Below are 24,949 nucleotides of genomic sequence, written 5' to 3'. Positions count from 1 at the left end.
AATAGCTGAAGAGCTAATACAAATTTTTTATTTTGCACATGGATACTTCTTTACATGTGTAGCCTAATTTTTTAAACAGACTACTGTGACTTAGAATATACTAATGCGTTAAAGTTTCAACGCACCAAATATTGGTGGTCACCTGCATGGGTGTCACTAACTGGTCAACTATTCTAAAATCTTTTGGAGCTATCATATGTAGGAGTACAATAGAAGCACACAGACCAAGAACATACTGTCTATTTAATATAACCAATTTTTTGGAAGGACCTACAGCCTGTATGTGTAGAGCACGCACATAGTTAGAAGAATCTTCCATGTACGCCTCATCCAAACTTTTTTTCTGTGGTTCAGGAGTTTAGATGCCGATTCCGAAGAGTTATCAATCAGCTTCAGGGAGTTTAGAACCAGCATTACCATCACATCCATCTTTATTTTTACTCTCAAATATATTATGTATGTCTAATAGAACAGTATCTGCAATCCCTTTATCCTTTTTAGATTTCTTTTTTCTCTTGCTCGTTATTTTAGGTGTTCCTAACCATCTCTCAGGCGATTTTAACATTGGCTTTTGTGCGGAGCTTGCCATGAAGGATCTAATATCTGGCATGTGCAGTACATTTTTTTGTCATTTGGATATGCATCTCTCACAATTCTCATGTATCACCACTTTGTGATCACCAACACAATTCCACTCTAAAGAAAGTGGTATAGGCTTATCTTTTGTCTTCTTAAAGTCAGCTAATTGCTGATTCATATTATCTCTGTCAATATTAGAGGTAATAGTTACACTTATAATGCATCCATTTTTAGAAGGTCTAAGTGGCCTACTACCATACATCACAGCTTAAGAGAATCTTTTCTTCTTTATAGGAAGTGATCTTTTCTTATTATGTTTTATGCTAAATGTATTATTGGCATTATTGGAATTGGTGCTACTCTCAGCTATGTTGTATTCATCATTAGTTTCAGTAGGAGGTCCAACATACTCGGTGTGTATCTCATTCTCGCAATTCTCTGGTGTCGTTTTCCTTGATTCCAACAAATCTGTATTAGTACTGTTTTCCTGCCTATGTTGATACATTTGTATAGCAGCAACGAGTGGACATCCAATTTCCGCTCCATGCTATCACACTTATCCACAAGGTTAGTTAACAGATTTTCGAGGGCTTCAAACAATTCCCCGGCATTCATACTGGCAGAGCTTAAATCATTAGAGGCATCAGAGATAGTAACATGGGGCACACTCTGCTCAAGAGTAGCCAGCTTCATTACAAGTGGAGCCGCGTCTTGAGCAGCTAGTATCTCTTTATGAATTATCTGCCTTGTGTAGTGCGTACATTTCCCATGCAAAGATTTTGGTTGCGGGTTATTCCGCCTCAGAAATTTCACATAGATCCGGTTGTACCTCATATCTGTCCATGGGTTTGTTTTTCTCAGCTACATCAACAGACAAAGGTAGCAATATAGTAGATGATTGTGTCTCTAATATACCCTGTGAATCCTGCACAGCATCTACCCTCTGCAGACACAGCTGCAGACATACTTTGTTCTGCTAGGAGTCGCAAAGTCCGTACTTCACAGATTGTTTCAGGGGGATGAGAAGGTCAAGAGCCTGCTGCAGCTAGCAATACCAACTCAGCCTTGGTTTGGTTAGATAAGGTTGTCTCACTACTTCATGGTCTTCAAATGGTTCTTCAATACAAAAAAGGGGCATGTTTCAAATGATTAGACTTGTTTACATTTGATCTCTGCAGTACCTAGGCGAGTAGTTTAGAGCCAATACACGGAAGAGTTTGGCTAATTTCTTCAGTTATTTCAAGTAGGCTGTTTTCTTCTTCAATTTCAGTTAGTTGAATCAGGGCCAAACACATAGTGTGTTCTATTTTCTTAAAGAAGGTTGTCATCTTTGCTAGCTTTCCATTAGATAATAAACCTAGCTAAGTTATAATTTTACGTTTGCATGCTCTGCTAGCATGGGCTGGATAAACAGAGAAGTTTATATTTGCATCATGTCTGAACGGAAAAGGACTGCCTTCTGACATGATAGGTGATTTGCAACTGCTGGCAGATCATATATTAAATGCACTAACACTTTGGTTTAGCCAAGTCACAAAGTACTGCATATTAATGTAGCAGTTCCTAAAACAGCCAACAGGCGCAGCTCTAAAACAGACACACACTTGTACAAATCAAAACAATGAAATTTCGAATACTCCCAACGCCGTACTCGTAGTTAATCTCTATATGTACCCAGTTGTTAATAGCTACGTTTGTCGCAACTAAAGGCTTACAAACAGACATTATTTCATCACACGCCTTTGTGCTAGCCATACATCACTAACAAGAAACTCACCAAGAGCTCTTTGCTTGCATCGAAGCAGCGAACAGCAAACAGCACTACTTAAGAAAGCTACTTGCAGAAAGCGTGCATGCATAAAGTGCGCACACCTTATGTTATGAATGCTTCTGGGTATCGGGAGGCCGGGCTCCAGATGCTATTTACCGTAATGCTTATATCCAGGGTTCTCAGCAAAAAAGCAGCATACGGACATCACAGCAAACAGCGCTACTTAAGAAAACTACTTGCAGAAAGTGCACATTTCAGAATGCAGCCCCTAAAGCATGGAACAGTCTTCATCTGGAACTCAAGAGCGTGAGGTCTACTGATCTCTTAACTTAAAACTCTCTTATTTGCTTAATTCTGCTCTCTGATTTCTCCTTTGGTCTTTTCATGGTGTGATATGTTATTTGTTGTTCAGTTGACTCAGTGGGCCTCATTACAAGGTTGGAGGTAGCCCTGGAGCTATAAGCCACCCACCCACTACCGATAATCTAGGGGAACTAACTTCGAAGTTAGCCCCCCGCGAGCACATTGTGGAGTTTGTGTCCATGGGCCTTAAAACATATGCTTATCGCACCTCTCTAGGGACCATCAGTATGAAAGTGAAAGGTATAACGCTGAACAGCCAAGGCTAACAACACATCCAAGACAAATGTTGACAGTTTGAAGGATCTGGTGTAGTCCTTTGTATAGGGAGACGCATGTAACGCCCTGCGGTCTATCATCATTGCACAGCTGTGTATCAGTGTAACACTAGGCGGTGGTGGGGTCAACAACTCGATATGGGCTACATAAATCGTTTCTATGTTTTTAATCACACAGTGTAAGCTAAGACACAAAGCAGATGTTGGCTTTCTTATTTCCGCAGTTTATGCTACAAGCTCTTAACACCTTCCATACCTACCATCACCCCTTTGTCATAATATATTTTCGACAAGTTCATGCATCAGACATGTTCGCTCCATAACTGCTGCACATAGAGACATTACTAGGTATTATAAACAACAGATTTGTATGAACATTTAAAACAGCAATTCCTATTCAGATTTTATTCACATTAAATAGTTTGGGTTATCAGATGCTGCATGACGATCCTTTTGGCTACAAATTCAGCAGTATCAACCGTTACATACACAGACTGTCATTCACCATGTCGATAAGCAAACATGGACAACCTTGAGACAGTTGAAAGACATTTATAAAGCTCCCTATCAAACAAGCGATGTCCTTTAACGCAACGGAAACTCTGTTGCAGGTTGGCTGCCTTCAGTCTCAATGACGGGCCCACTGGTGGCCTTAAACTGCTGAAAGCCCCTTTGTAGTGCTTTCGCCAGTAGTTGTCCATTAGTGGGTGGGTGTTGTTGTCGCATATGTTTGCGATACATAAAAGATTGTTAAATGCCCATTCCTATAACGTTGGTGGTGTTTCCAAATAACACAACAGCCTTGGACATATAGATACTCTTTAAGTAAATCCAGCAATAATTGTTGTACACATCTAATGGGGGTTTCACATTAAATTGATCGCTTTCCATTAGGTGTTCATTTTTTATTGCCTGCAAATAAGCACAAATAGATATGAAAACATCTACATTCTCAATCCTCGTAGGTCAGTTTACAGGGCCCCATGCACGTTGCTCTACCATACTGTCTTTGACATACTTTATCCCCCTACTTGCGAAATGTTTTCTCAATGATGCTTCTAACACACACCGAACACCCCGTCTAAACTACTACATTTTAAAAAGAGTGTTATTCACTGATTGTATAGCCCAAAATGATTTAGATATGCATCGTTCCGCCTCATTCCTAACCCTTAGCTGTGTTAATGTCTGTATTAGGTGCATATTTTCTACAAGGCATTTAGAGTTCAACACGTGACATAGTTTACACAGCGAATTAACCATGTAAGATATTTCAAAACATTTGAGAGCAGCCTGTCAGGGATTGCCAATTTTATGTCCTAAGCACAATCTGTGAAAGTGTTGTTTTAAACACGTTTTCACCCCTATGGCTGTAAAAACTGAATTGCCAGGAATTCAATCGAGATCAGAGATGGTGTGGATGCATCATCTTTAATGATATCGGTCTCCATTAGCGAAACATATTCCTTACATAGGCTATTATAGCAATGCCCTGGGTTTTCAATTTGGTTTAATCAGCAAACACAATGGGCCCCATTACGAGTTTGGAGGTAGCCATGCCGCTATTTGTTTTATCAGGCATCCTTACCGGGTCCCGCGAGGGGACCTCGTAATCGTGCGGAATGGTGTGAACGGGTCTGCATCCATTAGCGGAACCTGTTAACCCATTCCGCACGAGTCGTAATGAGGCCCAATATATATCAATAGTCTCTGCTGCAGCTTGGCTCTCATCACTGCTGTCCACTTTATCAGCTAGAGGCTGTAAACAAAACAGAGACACACAGATTTAACTATGGCTAGTTCTTACGCCCTACAAAATACAAATGTTTGCTTTGAAATATACCCACCAGATAACAGGCCATCCGAAATCCGGTCCACATGGGCCCCTGTTTTTCCTGAGGTCCCAGTAGGGCAGGGTCATTCTCTGTTGTCATCCCAGGTCACCATTTCCAGATTAGGAGCAGTTATGGGTACAGCCTGCTTAATGTTTTGAATGAAATCTGCAACAGCCTGGCCCTTAACTGGGACAATGAGCGGTGCCATTGTGTCACCACAAGTGTAGCCATGTTCGGCCTCGTTATCCACCATCAAATCCTGAGCATCCTCCATCTCATCATTCCTAGTAAGACAATAAGGGGTGTAACTATCAGTTGAATCACCAGAACTTCCAGGGGTTATTTTCCCCTCATTGTAACTGTAGTGGTTCATAAACGTGTTTTCCTTGATACCACGAGAGAAAGCCCTCGGGAAGCAGGAAGAGTGCATGTGTTTTCATGTCTAACACAAAGGCTATATAGCCATGTTATAAGCCCCTCCACCAACAGCAGCATAGACTTAGAACCGCTCCAGACACATGTATAGTTCACCCAATGTATATACAGTTGACATATCTGGACTTCGGTCCCCAAAGCTGTTCAAACCACAAAGCACATTGACACCATACAAATGGGAAAATGGTCCTATATAAAAGACGATTACAATACAATACAATACAATATCAAATTTATGTTAACAGTTATATCAAAATTCTATAAAATGTATATTATAATTATCAGGGTTCTTATTAAAATGTACATAATACATGTTGGGGGTCAATCAAATTGATAGCAAAAATATTGGGATTCTTATATCAACGTTATATCAGATGTATATCAAAGAGGCTGGGACTAAGGAAAATGGGCATAGCTAGGGGTGAGAAAGGGGGCATGCCCACCTATCAAAACAACACTTGATGGAAAGTATCCCGTATAACTACTCTCAAATCATGGAGCTTCTTCCTCAAGTTTTGGGGTCTACATTCCAGTGGAGCCAGTCCTACATTTATGATGACTCTCCACATTGTGCATGTCACCCCTTTTTCTACTGTATTGCATAATCACATGCAAGAGTATAGTAACATGTGCCTCTCCATGCCATCGTCCACTGCTATGGGAGCCAGCGCATCCATCTAATAGGCACCAGTAAATGTATGCAAAACATTCCTACATGCCTCATCACTCTGTCTCCTCTTACATACATACCCAAATTGTGTCAGAACGACTCCACCACCATCAACAGATCATGCATTGCTGGAGACAACAAAGATGCCCTGCTTGGGGACTGAGCAATGCCAGTTAAGGAGGTTTCAGATATTTTGGCCGGCAAATCATGTCAGGATGAGTGTGACTTGGAAAAAAGTGTGTCTTGCAATGAACAGGTGTATTAGCACATGCTTCAATCAATCCACACCTTGTAACCAATACAAGGTGCAGGATCAGAAACAGGTTGCAGGGTGCAGGAACAGAAACAGGTGATGGTCACTTTCTGTACACATCTGTTTGTCACATTTTACATTGCCAGTGCATGGCTGTTGTGACTAAGCACACCTATTTGTGTTACCTAGCTTAACTGACTTTTGGTATTGGTTGCATTTTAGTATGGATTATCCATTTTCCACTGGCAATGTGAAGAAATTCCATACCCATGAGCACCACACACCGTGGGTAATAATAAGCAGCGCTCAGATACCTGAGGGTTTGTAGTGCTATATAAATGCGAAATTATTATTATTATTATTATTATATAGGTTGTGCCATGGGAAGGAATGACTCCAAGCCTGCTTGGAATTTCCAAAAGAAAGCTGTCTCCATGTGAAGGCAATGGTGCAGTGCCTGTGGTTTCCTCCTGAGCTATATGCTAGAGCCCTTTCTCTGGCTCCTATGCCTAGCGCTCCCCAGGACTCTGCTGCACCACCACCACCTTTCTACTCTCCCCATGTACCCCCAGTACTTTAGTGGCGCATATCCCCATTTTTGGGATACCACCACCTCATCAGCAACTTTAGGAACATCATATAGCTGTACAGTCTGTGGGTAATATGAGGGGGGGTTCGGGTGTGTGTGTGTGTTTGTGTGTGTATGTCTCTACTACAGCCTCCTCCTCCTGATTTGCCATGATAGCCACAACCTCCTCAGTCACAGAATTGTCAACTGCTTCACCAAACCCTATCCCGAGGAGGACTTTAAGCGGACACATGACCCTCTCAGATGGGTATCAAACGTTCACCTCCACTTCTTGAAGCATGCCCTCTCTTCAGAGTAGCCTGATTCTCCCCCTCCTCGCATATTTGGCTGTCTACCTCACTCCCTGACAAGAATAATTATACCAGCTCCTCCTCTTCACCTCCCACCTTACTCTCTATGTAAAAGGACATGTTGATGAATACAAAAAAAGATAAGTGAATAAGACAAACCAACAGAGTCACGCAAGACAAATGAAAAGGGTACCCAGACACACAAATACTAATAAAGGAAAGATGTTTGGGTTCAGAGAAGGCTTTTCGAAGGTTACACAAAAAGGAAACCTTTCTTTTTTTTAACACGTTATGGGTGACATGAAGGGGAAAGGAACAGGGGGAAAGTATTACAGGAGCTGTTTATAAAATGAGTTATAAGGGAATAAGCGGTAAAAAGGGAACATATGAGAGGAGGTGTCAAAAAAGCAGATAGGCAGAAATGCGTGAAAACAGACAGCAATAAACACCAGAAACTCCACAAAAAACTACAGACAAAGGGGTTCAAACAGGGATTAGCAAGTGCCACAAACATAAACAACTAGGAATCTAATCCAAAACTCTCCAAAACTGACAAGATTTGTAGAAACTCCTCCCAAAACACCAATTAGTGTGCCTGTCATGTCCACTTCTCTTTACAGAAAAACAAAACATACCAGGGAAATGGGAAGGGAGAAGGGCCTTTTTAAAGGCACTTAAAACATGTATAGATTGCTTGAGGCATCTTAACGGTTGGTTGGTTGAACTCTCTTTCAGCCAAATCCAAGAATGAGGTTGACCCTCCAGAAATCATGTGATATCCTCATGAAGCAGGTTCAACCTATGCAATAGGTGTCAAGCCCCCTGAACAGATTGCGGTCATCACTAATTGTTTTGCATTGCACACACGAATTTTAGAGATAAATGGAAAATAACAGCACTGCTAAATCCCGGACTTGCGCATTGTATCCTGCAAACCTTATGGGATTAGAGATGGCAATGAAGTTATGATTGGTATAGAATTTCTGTCTAGAATAACTGGAGCCTGCTGTCAGGATGGGAAAGTGACAGGGGTTTGGTCATGCATGATTGAAAGGGGCACCTTGTTGCTGGTAGAAGTATGGAACCAACAGCCTTAATGATGAACCGTTAAATGAAAAACAAAGAAATTGAAAAGCAATTGAAGACATGGACAGTGAATATGGGTCTATTGAAAATGAAAGCTGTTAGGGATCAATTTTGTGCACCATTTTGCTAGACCACGGTACAAGCTACATTTCGGGAAATGTACCAGCTAATCATAATACAACTAAAGCATCGCTCAACAGCACTTGAAGTTCTCAGCACGTTGGAATCTCAACCCGCAACATGCAAGCATCTTCTATTTTCTGTTAACCAGAAAAGAAGGACAGGGCAATACAAGTATTCTTCAAACGAAACAAATACATTGAGATGGATTTAGTCATTGGAAGCAAGTATGGGAAAGATAATCGGACTCCAATTGAAGATTGTGATTATAGTAACAGTCAACCACATTGGGCCTCATTACAAGTCCAGCGGTAGCCATGCCGGTAAAATCGGCAGGCTGCCGCCAGACTTGTGGATTTGTCCAGCACCTGGCTTCACGGAAATCAGGCACCGGAAAATCGATAATCCCCATTCCCATTGAGTCCATAGGACTCAATGGGAATGGGGTTGACGGAAGCACCGGCACTGTTAATAATGGTGCTGGTGCTTCCGTGAAAGTCAGCGAGCTTACCGGCACCGTTGATACCGGACCGGTACACTCGGAATGAGGCCCATTGTCTTACATTAATCCAGACAATACATTGAGATATGTCATACAATTCGGGGCCTTCATCTGCCATGTGACGCAGATTTATGTCCTTACGGACAGCCATTCAAGACAAAGATTTGTGAAACCTCAGTGAACTTCCTGAACAGTCCCGGAAAATGGCAGCACTTCACCTGGCACTTCTGCAATTAGTCCTGACCAGCCCAATGTGGCCAAAGCATTTCTACCAGAAAAGAGAGAAGAAGGGGTTTTTAGAAGCAGGATAGCTGGTTGCTATGATAACCGGAAATGCCCAGGAATGACCTGGCTGCGTCACTGATTGTAATTTTCAGTGTCCCTGCACTGTTTAAAACCAACAAGTGACTGCTTAACATTGGTGTGCCAATCAGGAAGGTGTTAGAAAGCACATACTTCCATGTCCTGTCTGGGCGCAGTGATTCCCATTTGCCTGCTGCATTGCTTGTGCAAGGGTGCTTTCCTGTCCAGCCTCCTCCCTTCTCCCAGCAGTCAACTCGCAGGGACTCGTAGCGGACTCCTGTGGAATGCTACATCAGCAGGTCATAAACTACTGCTATCATGCCCAAGTGCATGGCATCTGCTCAGACTAATCACCCGTCTAGTCCTTGCTTCCGCCTCCCCATGAGGAGGAAAGCCCCGGGAAAGTGCTTTGTCTGCAGCCACGTAAGCATTTACAGTGACACCGCATCTTCGGCTGCCTTTGTAGCCGAAAACCGGGCATTAGTGGAATTGACTGTAGCAGCTGCAGACCGAGATGCACTGAAGGGCAAGTGGAGGAAAAAGGGGGGTTTAGGGTACATACGTTATAGCTGCTGGCGCAGGTGTGTTTACTCAAGGTCAGAATTATGACATGGGGCTGGATTTGTTCGCTTTTTATATCCCATGGTTTCGGTTTAAGTCCTGGCTACCTTACTGTGGGAATTGATTGTGGTAGATGCTTGGAGGAAAATGGTATTCATAAAGGTGAGAGACAGGCTCCCTCAAAGCTTAAAAACATGTATGATAGCTAGAGTGAAATTTGAACTGCTCCTGGCTGAGCGTATGGTCTAATCCCTGATGCTAACCAAACAAAAGTGTTACACTAACGGCAATAACATAACCAGACCCTTGGTCTTTAAGCTTAATGCTACAAAACTAAACGTTTTATTTCTGGTCTGTTAAAGGGGGCAATTAGGTTATGGGGAAGAGGACAAGCGGTACATCTTCTGCCTGATGACAGGGATATCTCTCGTCCGGGAAGCTCAGGGAAGGTATATTGAATGGGCTGGTTTGCCCAGGTTATCGTGCACAGATCATGAAGTGATTGGGGTGTCAATCACTAGAGAGGAAGTCCACTTAACAAAGCACCAGGCCCTGCCGGCTTCATTACTCTCGTTTGTAGAACATTTAAGAACCAACTCATTGTCCTCTTGGCACATTCATTTAATTGTTTCTCAGAATCCAACTCAGGCACAAGAACCAAGAAAGATGCAACAGATTGTGGTTAATTTCACCCATTTGCGTTGTTAAACACTGAGGCATAAATGAAAGGAAACACCCTGCCTAAAAGACTGATGAAGGTACTTCACACAACAACATCTGTAGAGCCATAAACTTAATTGAAGTAGCGTCTGACAATGATGATGTATTCTCTATCTTAGCCTTACATGTCAAGAATGTCTTTTCTTAGGATTTCCTGGGGGTTCATTGATGAAATACATTTAGCCTTTGGTTTTGGACATAACTTTATCTATGGGACAGTAAGAACCTTTGCCACCACCATTACTAGAGTTAAAGTTGTACTTGCCCCTATTGTGATGATCCACTTGAAGCCCAAATTCAAGAGCAACGCTTGGTACGATCCGGCCTTATCACTCTCAAACGCAAGTGCAGGGTGGCTGAAAGAAAGTGGAGGACATCAGGTACACCTTCTGACAAACTGGCCTGCTGCCTTCTCCAAAGGCAATACCGACTCTATGTCCTTGCCAAGAAGAGAGCCCACATCCAACCTCGGTCCCTGCAGCATCTAACAACTCAGCCAAACTCTTGAAAATCTGCAATAAGCTGGCCAATCCTGCTGGAGTCTCTACCTCTCCTGTTCCCTCCCAGTCCCTCTGGCAGTGGCTTCTCATTTCATCACTAAACTCAGGACATCCTGTCCACCTTCTCTTCCTTTTCCTCCTCCTCTTCCTCCACTTCTGGCCAGCCAGTGGCCATCTCTCCTCCCCCTTCTCTTCCTTTCCCTCGTTCAACCCAGACAATGTTTCTAGACAAGTCTGTTCTATGAAAGTCTCATCAAAACAGTTCTCCCATGTTCATCCAGAACCATTAAGGATCACATCGATACCCTAGCTCCAGCCATGGACGATTTCTGCAATCACTCCTTTGCCAATGAACCTTCCCTTTTCCCCTCAAGCACTCCCTTGTGCACCCCCTCCTAAAGAGGCCCTCTGATGATACTTCCTCTCCAGCTAACTATTGCCCGATCTCCATCACTCCTTTCCTGGGCAAAGTCTTGGAAAAGCTGGCCATCTCCCAACTTAATCTGCACACTGAATCTGTAGGTTGTCTCCATGGCCACCGATCTGGCTTCAGAGCACAGAAAGTGCTCTCCTGAACACCCTTGAAGACCTGCTCTCCATCCTTGATTCCAAACATTCTTCTATCCTCATTCTCCTCGATCTTTCTTCTGCTTTTGATACGGTCAACCATGCCATCCTGCTCAATCGCCTCTGAGATAACCTGGGTATCACTGATCAGGCCATGGCCTGGCTGACCTCCTTTCTCACTGACCGACCCGCTCAGGTACAACTTGGGTTTTTCCTCTCTTCTATCTCTCTCTCTACTTGTGGTGTTGCCAAGGGGTCTAACCTTTCGCCCTGGCCTTTCAACCAATACCTGGCACCTATTGGCCACTGCATCACTGATTTCTGCTCCAACTTTCAGTGTTAGGCAGATGAGATACAGCTCTCTTTCAGGCTCCCCTTGGCCACCTCTTCTCCTTCTCTCATTCCAGATTTTCTGGCCGCAATTCAAGAATAGTGGGCCATCAATGATCTCTGCCTTAATGCTAGTAAGACTGAGATCCTTCTCATCTGAACACCAGTTCCCTCCTTTCCTCTCTCTCTCTATGGCCACCCACTCTGGGCCCTCATCCTTCTCCTAGCTGTGAGGCTAAGAACCTTGGGGTCATCATCGACTCCACCCTCTCCTTCGCTCTTCACATCTCTGATGTATCTAAGAAGTCTGAGGTATTCTTCCTTTCCTCACTTTCCCTGAGAAGCTCACTGTCTCCATAGCTCTTGTCCTCTCTAGGCTGGACTACTGCAAAAGCATCTTTCTAAATCTTCCTACTTCTACTCTCTGACCTCTACAACTTATCCAGAACAGGAATGCAAGACTTGTCCTTGGCCTCAAGCGCAGGGATCTTATCTCTCCAGCTATTAAATCTCTTCATTGGATCCCAATGGCAGCAAGGATCAAGTTCAAGACCCTCTGCACCCTCCACAAGGCTTTCTGGGGCCTGGGATCATACTATCTCCAACTCTCTCTTTCTAAACAACTCCATTCTCAAGCTCTAGGCTCATCCACATCCAACTTTCTGAGGGTCAGTCGCTTTTCCAAGCAAAGAGTTGGGGGCAGATCGCTTTCCTCTGCTGGGGTCCCCCACTCAAACGGCCTCCCTGCCTCACTCAACTTGAGCAGAACCACCTCCGGTTCTGGAAGCAACCAAGACCTTCCTCTTTGCTTCCGCTTTCTCTCTTCCTCTCCACGCACAGTTCACCTGGCTACCCTCTGAACTTGGGCCCAGGCTCCTGCATGTCCAGTTGCACTTCGCACTGCCTCCCCCAGCACTTGTGGTCTGTATCTGCAACCCTACGGTCCCTTCTCTCTGCACTTATGAGCCACCCGAGTTACCTGCACTAGCCACCGACTGGCTGCACTTTTTTGAGTTACCTGCACTTCATCGCATCCATATCTGTATTTCCTCTCAGTCACTATTATGCTGGAGGGGATGTGGAGACTTAGGTACACTTGCAGTGATCTTGCCCATGAAGGCAGTTTTACTGGAAGGAGATCATTTCAAGAATTAGAGATATGACCAAACAGCAAACTCCCTATCAGATCACTGGTGATGACGGTCGAAGATTCGGATGATGATGGACAATATGGGCTACTGGGTAACTCTTCCACACCAGCCATTCATTTTCTCAACTGCACCAGGCAAACCTTGGTGCAATCCTGGCAGAAGTCTCACAAGCAGCTTTTTGGTAGTGTGGAGTTTGGTAGACTTGGGCTGTTGAGAAACTAACTGCCATTATGAATTAAACACTCCCTAAATTGAATACTTTGTTTAGCCCTTTTACTAATCTTTGTCAAGCTTCATTTAATAACACTTATAGACCATACTTATATAAATGTTGCTTCCCACTGTGATGTTATATGTATTTGTCTGTGCTTTAGTTTGCTGTATCATGTGTGGAATTATGTAGAAAATGCATGCAATAATAATGTTAATTTTGATGCTTATGTCATGTTACATGGCTTGATTATCTGCAACAGGTAGCACGCAGTAAAGCATTCTCCCTGTTAGTTGGCGACTATAAAGGTGCATGTTTTGTTTTACATTTATCATCATGTGTCGTATTTATATTAAATTAATTAATAGGGCTGAGCACAAAAAAGGTCTTAAGGCAAGCATACTCTATCTGAACTCCTTTAACAATGTATGGGACCTGCAACTTGAACCAGAATGTGTTGCATTAATAAAAAAGAAGGAAAAGCGTGATTCGTCCATGTTCTTTCATATGGCCTTAGCTTTCTCAATAGTCAAGGTGCTTGAGGTTACAGAAAGTAAGTGCAAGGGACCTGAACAGACTCGCATGGTGTAGACAAACAACAGCCGCGATAATACGAACAGTCATACATTTGTAACAAAAAAAAGGATGCCAGACTTCCCTTAGGGAGTGTACGAATCATAAATCCCTCTTGGGCTCTCAGGTGCACTGACAATACCCCCAACTTTATCTATTTACTCTCTGACCCTTCTTTTCAGGAGTCTGAGATTTCTATTCATCCATAGGTTGACAGTTTTTATTCGTAGTTTATAGGTACTTTAATTTGGTTTAGGCCTGATCATGTTTAACTTGCTTTTGACATGCCTTGGTGCAACTCCTGCAGATCCTCCATTTTCTGACTGTGTTGCATTAAGGGGTACGTTTTGGTGAAGTTGTCATTATTCAGATTCTCGGTCTGTCTCATGACCACTGACGTTTGATGTGTAGTGATATGAGACTTGAATTCCGAGCAAAATTTGAGAGCGTGGCCGCAGTCAGAGAGTGGACTAACCACAAATTGGTTGAACTGACAGTTTATTTGCTTACATATCGTTTGTCAGAACTAGTTCCAGCATGTGATCTGCTGTCTGTGTGGGGCTCTTTACAGACTGGAGGAACCCCCATGTTGTAATCTTTTCTATGAATTCTGCACCACTTTGTTCTCCAGGAAGTGCACCCACAATTTATAATCCCGTAAAAGAACGACTTTCAGGGCTATAGTTTTGAGGTTGAGAACGAGGTCTAGAAATTCATTGAGGAAAGAGTTGTATCAGCTAGGGGTGTATTATTGTTGTTAGAAAATACATTTTTGGGTTGATATTGCAATGAAAACCCATACATTGAAGTCAAGGGCCATATCTTCAGCGGACAGCATTGCAACCGCTCCTCTTTCTACATCCAAGTTTTTGTAGATGATTTTGTATGTTCTAGGCAGAATTTCACCTGTGAGGGGAGAAGTTATCTCTATTAACAGATGAGGATAGTGTGTTATATATGCATAAAAAAGGTTGTACAATAAACATTCTGGATAGAGAATAATATATTTTATCAATTTAAAGAATTGTAATTAAAACAAAAACTGTAATTGTAAATATTCAGCTCACTTTATAATCTGTGGACATATCTTTATTTGAAGATGGGAGAAATATACTGTTTAAGAGTAAAACAGATTTCTTGTCAAACAATGGCAGATGAACTCAGCTACCAGATCACCTACGTCATGATCAGTCTGATTTTGAGGGTTGTGGTAGTTTCTTGTGGTTGTGTGTTTAGTTTGTTCATTGCAAGCCAGTGAGTAATTCAATAACGAAGTGGATAAAGTTCAGCTGTTTCTCACCCTTTATGTGTATTAGGCATTAGGGGTGTTTACAGTTTTCAAATTGGTAATGAGTGCCTCTTGATCCTCCGTTGAGCTATGTGTACTAGGCTGTTTTACAGTCAACTTAAACTTTTATTTTAATTTTATTTTGTATTATTAAAGCATTTAGTTAATTACAAACCTTTGACTATAGGTCATGCCATTAAAATCAAAATGTTCAAATAGTAGACATGGTAAGCAAAATTGACGACTGCTCAGTAAACACAAGGAAAGATCCTGATGAATGAACAGTTGTGTAAAAGCAGGATCATCAAAGAAGCAAACAAGGGGATTTCAGGGCCCTCAGAGTTTATTGTTACAGTAAGCTGCTAGTTTATGTAAGTAGTTCATTTCTAGGCTTAAGTTCATTCGAGTCGTTGGCATTTTTAAGGAAGATCAACTCTAGAAAAGTTACCAAGACACAAGTCAGGCTGTTCTTTTTGCCACTGTATAAGTTCTCCCACCACCCTTCAGTGTGGGTTCCACACATTTTGAGCATCCGGTTATAGAAGTGTAATGTCCTCTTCAATTTCAACTCGGGGCACAATAAGATTAGATGTCTTAGGGTTTCTGCTTGGGTGTTAGACACAGTCTATATTTAACATTTCTCAGTTCGACACCATATCTTCGATAGGGTCACCTGGGTGTATAGTAGGTTCAGTCTAAATCTGAGAAACAGATCTCTGTATTTCGCACTTGGGAACCTCCGCAGATACTGTGGAGTCATGTTAGGTAACGAAAGGAGGTTATTTGATATGGTGTGCACTTTTGCATTAGCTCTTTTGCCTTCTGTTTCTCTCCAGTGGTCTGCCCAGAGTGTTCTTTTCATGTGTGTCAGATTTCTGTGCAGGACATCAGTTGTTAGACCCAAGTTTAGCAAAGTATCCCTACATCTGCTAAACCGCAGATTGACTGACCAGTCCAGTGTTGTTGTTTTATTTATAACGATCTTCAGAGGTGCAGGACAATCGGGGGAGTGCAGTCTTGTGAAAAGTAGCAGTGATTTCCAGACCACTCTCACATGAAGTGACAGCAAGCCAACTTCATGTTTTATGATGGCAATCGGGATAGCGTTAGGAAGGCACAGCATTTTTCTCCATAAGCGTCCCTCAAGTTTCTCCCATGTTTCCCATGACAAGGCCAGGCAAGCTTCCACAGCCTAGGTAAAGGCTGGGGGCACTTTTTGATTATACAATTGTATAATCGGTAAAAGAGAGAACTTGCTATATTTTTGACCAATAAAGTTTCCCTGTATGATTAACTGATGTAGTTTCCCCTCAAGTTGTTCTCTCCATGGGGTCTCATAGGTGCTTGCGCTTATCATGTTGTCCAAGTATTTTATTGAATGAACTGGTCTAATTCGGTTCCCACTAATAATCCAACTCAGTGATCTTGGTTTGCCGCCTCTCTTGTTTTCAAGAATCATGATCTGTTTTGGTGGCATTGATTTTCAGACCATTTTGATCCACGTAACCTTGGAAGGTATGTAAATTTCGTTGTACGACGAATGGCGTTCTATCTAGAATAACTAGGTTGTTGGCGTACAGGAGTCATCCTAGGATCGAGCCGTTAATTTTCGGTGAACAAGAGGCCGATGGATCTAGCAAATGTCATACGTCTGCAATAAAGATGTTGACTAGCACGGTGGCTTAAGGGCATCCCTGCTTCAGGCCCTTATAGGTCAGGATCTTCCTGGTCATGTGCCCCTCCTTGTCAAGCCTGGTCCCTGTGTACAAGTCTTTGATGACTGACAAGAAATCCCATGTGCACCCCAACATGGTCAATTTCTTCCATAAACTTTAGATGTGATCCTAATAATAAACACTTAGCAGAAGCGTAGACAGGGTAGGGCCTGAGCGGGCAAGGCCTGCCCAAAATCTGTAAATACCCTCTCTGCAGTGCTGTGTGGACATTAACAGATATTAATGTCACTGCACTGGGCCCAACTACAATAGCTTCAGGCCCCACTTGTTAGGCACCTCTGACACTTATTGGCGCAGGCTTGTTTCAGGTTTGATGTGGGATTATGAATCCATGAAAGACTATAATGTTGAATTTCTTTCACTGATACTCTGGGTAAGGGAATTCCTTTTGCCCTATATGGACTGACCCTAATTAGGTGGGAGCTATGAATTAGGTTCCATCACGTATCCTAGGAATTTTGCCCTTAAGTATTGTCAATGTGTTGGTAGTTCAATTGGTAGTTGAATGGTCTGGTTGGGATCTCTGTAGAATTTGCACTGAGTGTTGCAAGAATGTATCTGCCAAATGTTTTGAAGACTTAATGCATGGGTACAAAAATATGTCTTGATGTTAGATTGGGATTCTATCGCTGACACAGTATGGGAAACCAAGTTCATATAGATTTGATTGGATTACAGATTTGGGGGTACGTAGATACCCTTACTAATGTAGGTCGAAATCCTGTGATGAACTTAGTGCTTTTCGCATTCATATCTGATCTCATTGTCTGAATTATTGTAGCTGGACCATGTGTCTGTGAGCTTTAATTTTCAATTGACACATTCGTATCAGCATATTTATGGCATGTACACGACTCATAATGGGACCCAGTCTCCCTATAATTCACAAGACATATGAGACAAATCAGCCCTAACATTTGGCAGTCATTTCTCATAATGGGATTGTTTTAACACAATATTGTGGTCTGACCCAGTGCAACATTACGCAAGCAAAATGTACGCCATGTCAGATATAGGGAATAATACACTTTTTCAAAAACAATGTTATGCTTTTTTCATTCACCCTAAATTATATTAGCACCACATATCATCTTTACTCCAAACCCCTCACAAATTACATATTTAGGATAATTATCTAAAACATTCACAATTTACATTTCAAAGTGCGTGTTCATATATTTTCCTGAAAGAAGTTTAAACTTGTGTGAATACGTCTTCTGTGGAAATGTACCTATTTCAAATTCACACAACCAATTGGATACAAGCACAACTACCAGGCATGCCACTGTGAACATTCTCATTTCCTGGTCTAGTGGCAGCTTACCCCTGTATTTGGATATGCAAACATGTGTATGTTTACGCCATGCAAGGACTTGACCTACGATCAAGTCTCAAGTTGGAAATAGGGGTTTGCTTCTGAATCCATGATATCTAATGCTGCCATAAGAAACTTAAAGTAACTTAAGTAAAACATATGCTTGAAAAGAGTTTTTAAATCAGCTCTATAGTGTGTTTCATTCCAAAAATAATATCAACAACAAATATGGTGCGAGTTTGGCAGTGTTAGTCATGCTACCGTAATACCCCCCCAACGGTAATAGAGGCATCGCTGCCTGAGATTCTGATATCTGCATTCTGAAGTATCATTGGACTCCATTTCAGAATGGAAGTATTACTTCCATGCCCATGCAGGTCGGTTTACAGCGTATGGGTTTATAGGCCCATCATCAGGCAGACTGAAAAACAGGCAGTAATGCCAATGCAGCATGTTTTTTCAATTTCAACTAGTAATGGGGCATAGGCCCTCATTAGGACTGAGCCGGTACGGAAATAAGGTGCCGGTAATTTGCTTCAGTGAATTATCTGCTGGTAGGGCCCTGAAGTACCGGCAGGTCAGTTCACAACCCCTAATGGCAGCCTTGGTGTGTGCCGGTTGGGAAAAGGTGCCTATAACATTGTTACTGGCACCTTACTTCCGGACCGGCTCCATCCTAATGAGGGCCATAATCTTTAAAAAATCTGTTTTCCAAATAGAGGTCCTACAAAGGGGAACACATTAGTCCCAGCGCAACACAGCTTTTCTACAGGGAGAAAAAGGCATTGAGGCATATATCAGAGTTATCTGTTCCAAACAAGTACTCACACCTGGAGCAGAAATTCCTCTACAGCCAGGTGATCAGGAAGCCCATAGCAAAAAGTAAATCAGACAAGTAATACAAATAGGAATACTTGGCACATTTCTCAAACAGAAGCAAAAATCAATTCTTCTGGACTTTTAAAGCCATTTGATGTGATCAGATGAAATATGTTCCTATGCAAGGCTGAGGAGGCAGAAGAACGTGATAGAAAAAAGGCCCACTTCACAAAGAATGTGCCATCTCTTAAGCGAAAAGAATGGTCAAATGTGCGTGTCACATTATTAATACCTAAATCATGAATGCTTATCAGGCTCCTGCATTTGATGCTGATGCATAAGTATGCTCTCGGATCCGTGTAAGTAGAGTAATGGAAGCCGGTAACTTTAGTAGACCCATTCCTTCCTTTCTGGGAGAAGACGACTTAATGATGTCTAACAGGTCCATCCTGAGGAGTTTGGAAAGGCAGCAAAAATATGTTCCTACCGCATCATGGTAAGAAAAAACCTTCAAAACAAATTCTGTTCATTGCACATTCCCCTGAGCCGGTTTCCCGCCTATGGGGGTGTGGGGTCCGTGGCTGGTCTTGTGCTTTTATGTATACCTGTAATGTGGATACCCGTACCCGAAACAGAACTAAGGGAATGCTCAGGCTCTCCTTCATATCATTATGCCCGTTCCCTTTGTGAGCAAGGGACTGAATAGCCGCCACTCAGAGGCAAAGAAGCATGTGAGCTCACTGATGATGGATGCTCCAGGAAACAGTCTATAAATATGCTGCAATATGACCCGGGGAACCTTTTTGTATAGTCACTCTTAGACCTCCGCGACTTGATGCAACTTAATAGTATTGCAGTGTCGCATTGATGCATGCAGAGAACGAAGACACAGAGTTCCCCTACTCCGTTTGTAGTAAGTGACAAAAGTGGTTTCTGCACACATCTATTACTGCGCCACAGGGAGTTCAGTATCAACCAAGACCAATTTCTCTTAGTTCATCATATATTTATTTATTGATCGCCCATAAGGATGACATGTGTTTCAGCACCCTACGTGTGCCTTTTTCAAATCTGGGCATAAATAGTTTGATATACTATATACAAGATAGCAAAAAATTAATAGAAATAATTGTAAGACAATTTTTATGATATGTCAATAGGACAGATTCCCAGGAGTTCCCAAAAACCAATATTCATATCAATCATATTATAAAACATATGACCCGAATGAATTAGCAATTTTTTTAAGAAAACAAAAAATCACAGGTTAGTTTACACGCAAAAACAATTAGAACAAATCGAGTGTAAACAGAATCACAGATTTGTATCCACATAGTAGCAATTAAAACAAATCGAGTATAAATTCATTATGAAATAAATTAAACATACCATCATGGCGCCCAGTTGGGGTGACCGGGCAAAAGAGAATACCGTGGAGGGAGGAGGAAGGGAAGGGAAACATCGTGATAAAACAGGAAAAGAAAAAAGATATAATAGACATAAGCTCAAGTTAGGTTAATTTTCATTTGCTAGTTTGACTTAGTTTACATCCGCCTTAAGATAGGGCTTACCTATTGTCGGAGTACAAATAGCTCACTGATGTCGGTTGTCAGAAAGTGTCCCATCAGACTCACAAGCGCTGCAAGCACTTGAATCCATATGAAAGAAAACAATGGAAAAATATATTATTTTCCTGCGTAATGCAGAGTTTAAGTCATAAATCTAACATGTCAGGGTTCGGATTTCCACTATTCCTCGTGCTCATTCTGGAAAAAATGATTCGTTTTTCCCTATACCATGCAAGCTATTGGTGTTCCATTTTCGTTGTTTAGCCCATGTTTATAATATAAGGATAATCATTATCGAAAAGCGGTTGGCAATAAACTTCAATAAAGTATTCCTTGATACATACATATCTCGTATTGCACATGTATTCGTGTGTGCGTTCGTAAAATGATTGTTGTCACAAAACATAGCAGCAACTGGAAGCCTGCCTGTTTTCTGCGGACCTTCTTTCAATTGGGAAGCTAACAGGGTGGGCTTGCGCCGGCCCTCAGGGCTTACCTCAAAGATCTGGTTAATGCTTCAAGCGTCGGGTTCTGCTACGGGCCCTCTCGGGCAGCCGTGAAGTGTTTATGTAATGTTGCCTAGGCAACTGGAATGTCCTTCTTCTAGTTCTGTCTCGATACAGCTGTCGGCCATATTTTGGGAATGATGACTCTTCCGGAGTCTATACTATGTTAAGTCACAGGCTATCCTTTCAAGTCTAAAGGAGATCATCTCGAAACTAGAACTTACCGTAAAAGCACGGAAGTGAATTCAACATTACATGCCACCAGTTGTCATTACGTACCGGTAATTCGGAACATCCCAAAGGGAGAATATATCAGACTTACTATTAAAGGGGTAGTTCGCTCAAAAATGTTATGCTTTAAACAGATTGCCTTAGGGCAAACATGCCCTCCTACACCATCCTAATCTTACTAGCTAGTGCTTGCTAGAATCCTCTTTCTTTCCTCCAACCTCCTCCTGATGTCTCACACCAACCTCCTTTTGATGTACCCAACTAAACTACCTCATGATGTCACATTTCAATCCCCTGTTCTCCTCGGCCCACCTCCTCCTGATGTTTCCTTCCAATCTCCAACTCTCTTGATTCTAGCAGCAGTTGGCCTATGGAAGATTGAAGCAGCAGTGAGGCAGAGGAGGAGACGGTGTAGGCGCAGGAGGCAAATCAGGAACCCCGTGGCAATCCAAAACATCAATAGGCAGCAGGTGGCACTCCGCAGGCAGTCAGCAATACCTTGCATCAGGGCCTCACCCTGGAACCTGACCCCAGGACAAATCCATACATTCTAACGGCTTGACAGGGCCTCCATCATGTCAATCATCACCCTCATTGAAGTGGACATCAGCAGCCGCATTGGCATTCGTACTGCAACCCCCCCCTGCTGAAGGTAATCTCCGTACTGCATTTCCTCACCACGGAAACCTATCAGCACACCGTTAGGGAGTTGCACGGGCTGTCACAACCCTGTTTTTCAAGGATACTCATCCAGTGGCTGTTGGGTGAGTAGACCTGGCAATGCATGAGCCAGCCCTGTGTAATTGGGGGCCAGGGGAGAACAGTCAAGGGCCACAGTGTCCCAGGCAGTTGGGTGAGTAGACATGGCAATGCATGAGCTCTGTGTAATTGGGGGGGGCAGTCAAGGGTCACAGTGTCCTAGGCAGTTGGGTGAGTAGACCTGGCAATGCATAAACCCTGTGTAGTTGGGGTGTGAAGTGTGAACAGTCAAGGGCCACAGTGTTGTAGGCAGTTGGGTGAGTAGATCTGGCAATGCAGGAGCCCTGTTTAATTGGGGGTGGGGGGGTATGAGCCCCAGATACCACACAGCTCACCAATGCAACCTGAAAATTGCACCATTCCATGTGAGGGCCAAACATACCCTGCCATCTTCATGTGTACCCCAGCCATGGGGTACAGCATGCAATGCCAACATGAGGATGTGTGTACTTCCTACCCCCAATTCACATGTGCCACTCCCATGCACATGATGGGTGCATCTTGTGCCGTGCACAGTGGTCACAACTTCTCAGTTTTCTGTGTGTGCTTGATGCAGTATTGCCCCTCGCCTTACAATGCATGGGACACCTGCCACATCTGAACACAAGTCCATAGCGATGATTGCAACATGTTCCTGCCTGACATTACTCCATGAATGTATGCATTACAGGACTCATAATAATGTGATCCAAGTGTGAAAAATAGATGAGTCAAACATCTGGATACCTGAAAGTGCATCTGTGGACTTCATATGAATACCATACACAGCACCATGTGCCCTCACTATCACTCCCATGCAGGTGATGCCGGATATGCACTCACGCTATGGCTGATGATGTCCTTACGATGGCCACGGAATAGGCATGAGGATGCCTACAACCGGGCACACATACGGACATGTGGCGTGATAGAGCGGACCTTTTGACTGCTGAAGGCCAGGTACCGCTGCCTGAGCAGATCAGGTGGCGCATTGCTGTATAGCCCGGTGAAGGCTGGAAAAATACTTATAACATGTGCAATGCTGCACAATCTGTGTATACGCAGGAACATTGCACTGCCCCCGGACATCGAGCCAGCAGATGAGGACGAAGACGATGATGATGGGATGGGAGCACCACCAGGCAGATGCTTTAAAGTAAGGTGAGACGCATTTGAGGCACTATGATGAGCCAGGGGGCAGGGGGGACAGTGAGAGGGAAGCCTTCACGTCTAGCAGGACTCCATGCTAATATAACCAATTATAGTGTAATCATATGGTGTGACCCAAGGTGCAGACGGCGTTGCTATGTTGCATAGGTATTACTAATCAGAAGTAGAAGATAAGGCTTGCACAGTAAATTAAGCATTACATGCACTAGGCCCAAATCCACAAGGCCACAGAAATCTCCAGGCATGCCCAAGCTCCCATGAGGGCAGTTTGCACCACCACAATGCCTATTCATTGTTCTTGAAAGTGTTGCAAAGATGTGTTTTTGAACCAAGAGGAATGTGCCCTACATGGCCGCGATCAGAGACCTGCTCCTGGTGTGCATGTTATCTCACTTTGGCCAAGCATGACCTGATCCATTCCCGGCTGACCACGGTTCATAACCTGTATAGTTGACTAAACACTAAGATCCCCAATTCCATGACACCAGGTGCCCTTTGACCACCAACCCCAAAGTAACAAGTCCTGAAATGATTGACAGGGTGTATCATTGAACCGACAATCGTGTGATTTGCATTGCGAGGTGCTGGGTGGGATACATTATTGTTCAAAACGAGGGCAGAGACCTTTGGGCCGGGTGGCGTGGAGGGAGTGAGTGAAATGTGTGTGTGAAGGTTAGAGTGCCCTGAAAGCTCCTTTGTGTTGGTCCTAAAGCCTACGAAGACGGTTGGACTGGGCTTGGACCAATAAACTGCCATCCCATATGGATAAAGGCAGCACCTGTATAAAGTCCATCCAAACAGTCATGCAGGCTTTTACTGTATGTTGTTGCGTCGCTATGACACTGTGTAAGTTTCTGCTTGTACCTCTCTTTGGCAGGACGTTCTTAGCAGCAGAATTCTTTGCTGTTGAGCTCATCTGCATGTGAGATTAAACTTGTTATCCTTATAAGATCGACTTGGACCTTTTTTCCATAGTGGGTTGTATCTTGGAAATTTCCACAATGCAGGCATGATTTTCAGACTCATTCAACTCTGCTTTCATCAACCTAAATATGAAGGCACACCATAATAGATGACTCCTGTACTCCAGATGAGCGGTTAGTTACGATGAGTTGTACGTACATAGCCTGATTTACAGATGAATCCTGAATGAAAGACCAGATTCATGTTTTCTTGAACCTTTTCGCAGGATGCATTTCCAACTTCATACTTTTCCATTGAAATTATCCCTTTTCCATTTCTAGTGTGCTGAAGATGTAAGGGAAGGTTGGTGTGAAACAGCATTTGCGTGTCACAAGGTTTTCATTTTTAAAATAGTTTTTTCAAGTGGCTTACAGTCACAGATGCCCCCTGTGGAATTTCAGACAGATTGGTTCATCATTCCATTAAAAGGGTCTGACATAAGAACCATGAACACTACTAAATAAAGATTGAAAAGAAAGACAGATGAAACAGATTTTGTGTGGCACCACTTTTTCTAAGCACTCCACGGATTTTATGTCAGCAATGGAGAATTGGCATCTTGTTAATTTGAAAAATCATGGAATGGTTCCACCGTTATTTGACATAAAAAGAGTACACAATTTAAGTGAACAGTTAGTTCACTCAATGAGAAGAAATGAGGACAGGGCTAGTATGACAACTGAACAATGTCCACCAATTGCACGGCCACATCACCCATGTGGCCATGCAATTCATGTAAATATACTAGGATCACTAAAGAAATCACACTCTTTTCCAACTGCCAAACACAGAATTTTATTTATGGAAACGAATGTTCATGCAGATTTATATAAGACAATTCATGAATTAGGGAACACAGATCTAAATCAGATCCGAACTGTTACAAGCACGACTAGTGACACATTACGCCACCATTAATCAATGAAACATG

The sequence above is a fragment of the Ambystoma mexicanum genome, chromosome 1q (genome assembly GCF_040938575.1).
Source record: "Ambystoma mexicanum isolate Mex_15411 chromosome 1q, UKY_AmexF1_1, whole genome shotgun sequence".
Taxonomy (NCBI): Eukaryota; Metazoa; Chordata; class Amphibia; order Caudata; family Ambystomatidae; genus Ambystoma; species Ambystoma mexicanum.
The sequence above is the reverse complement of the archived record's forward strand: the minus strand, read 5'-3'. Positions refer to the sequence as shown.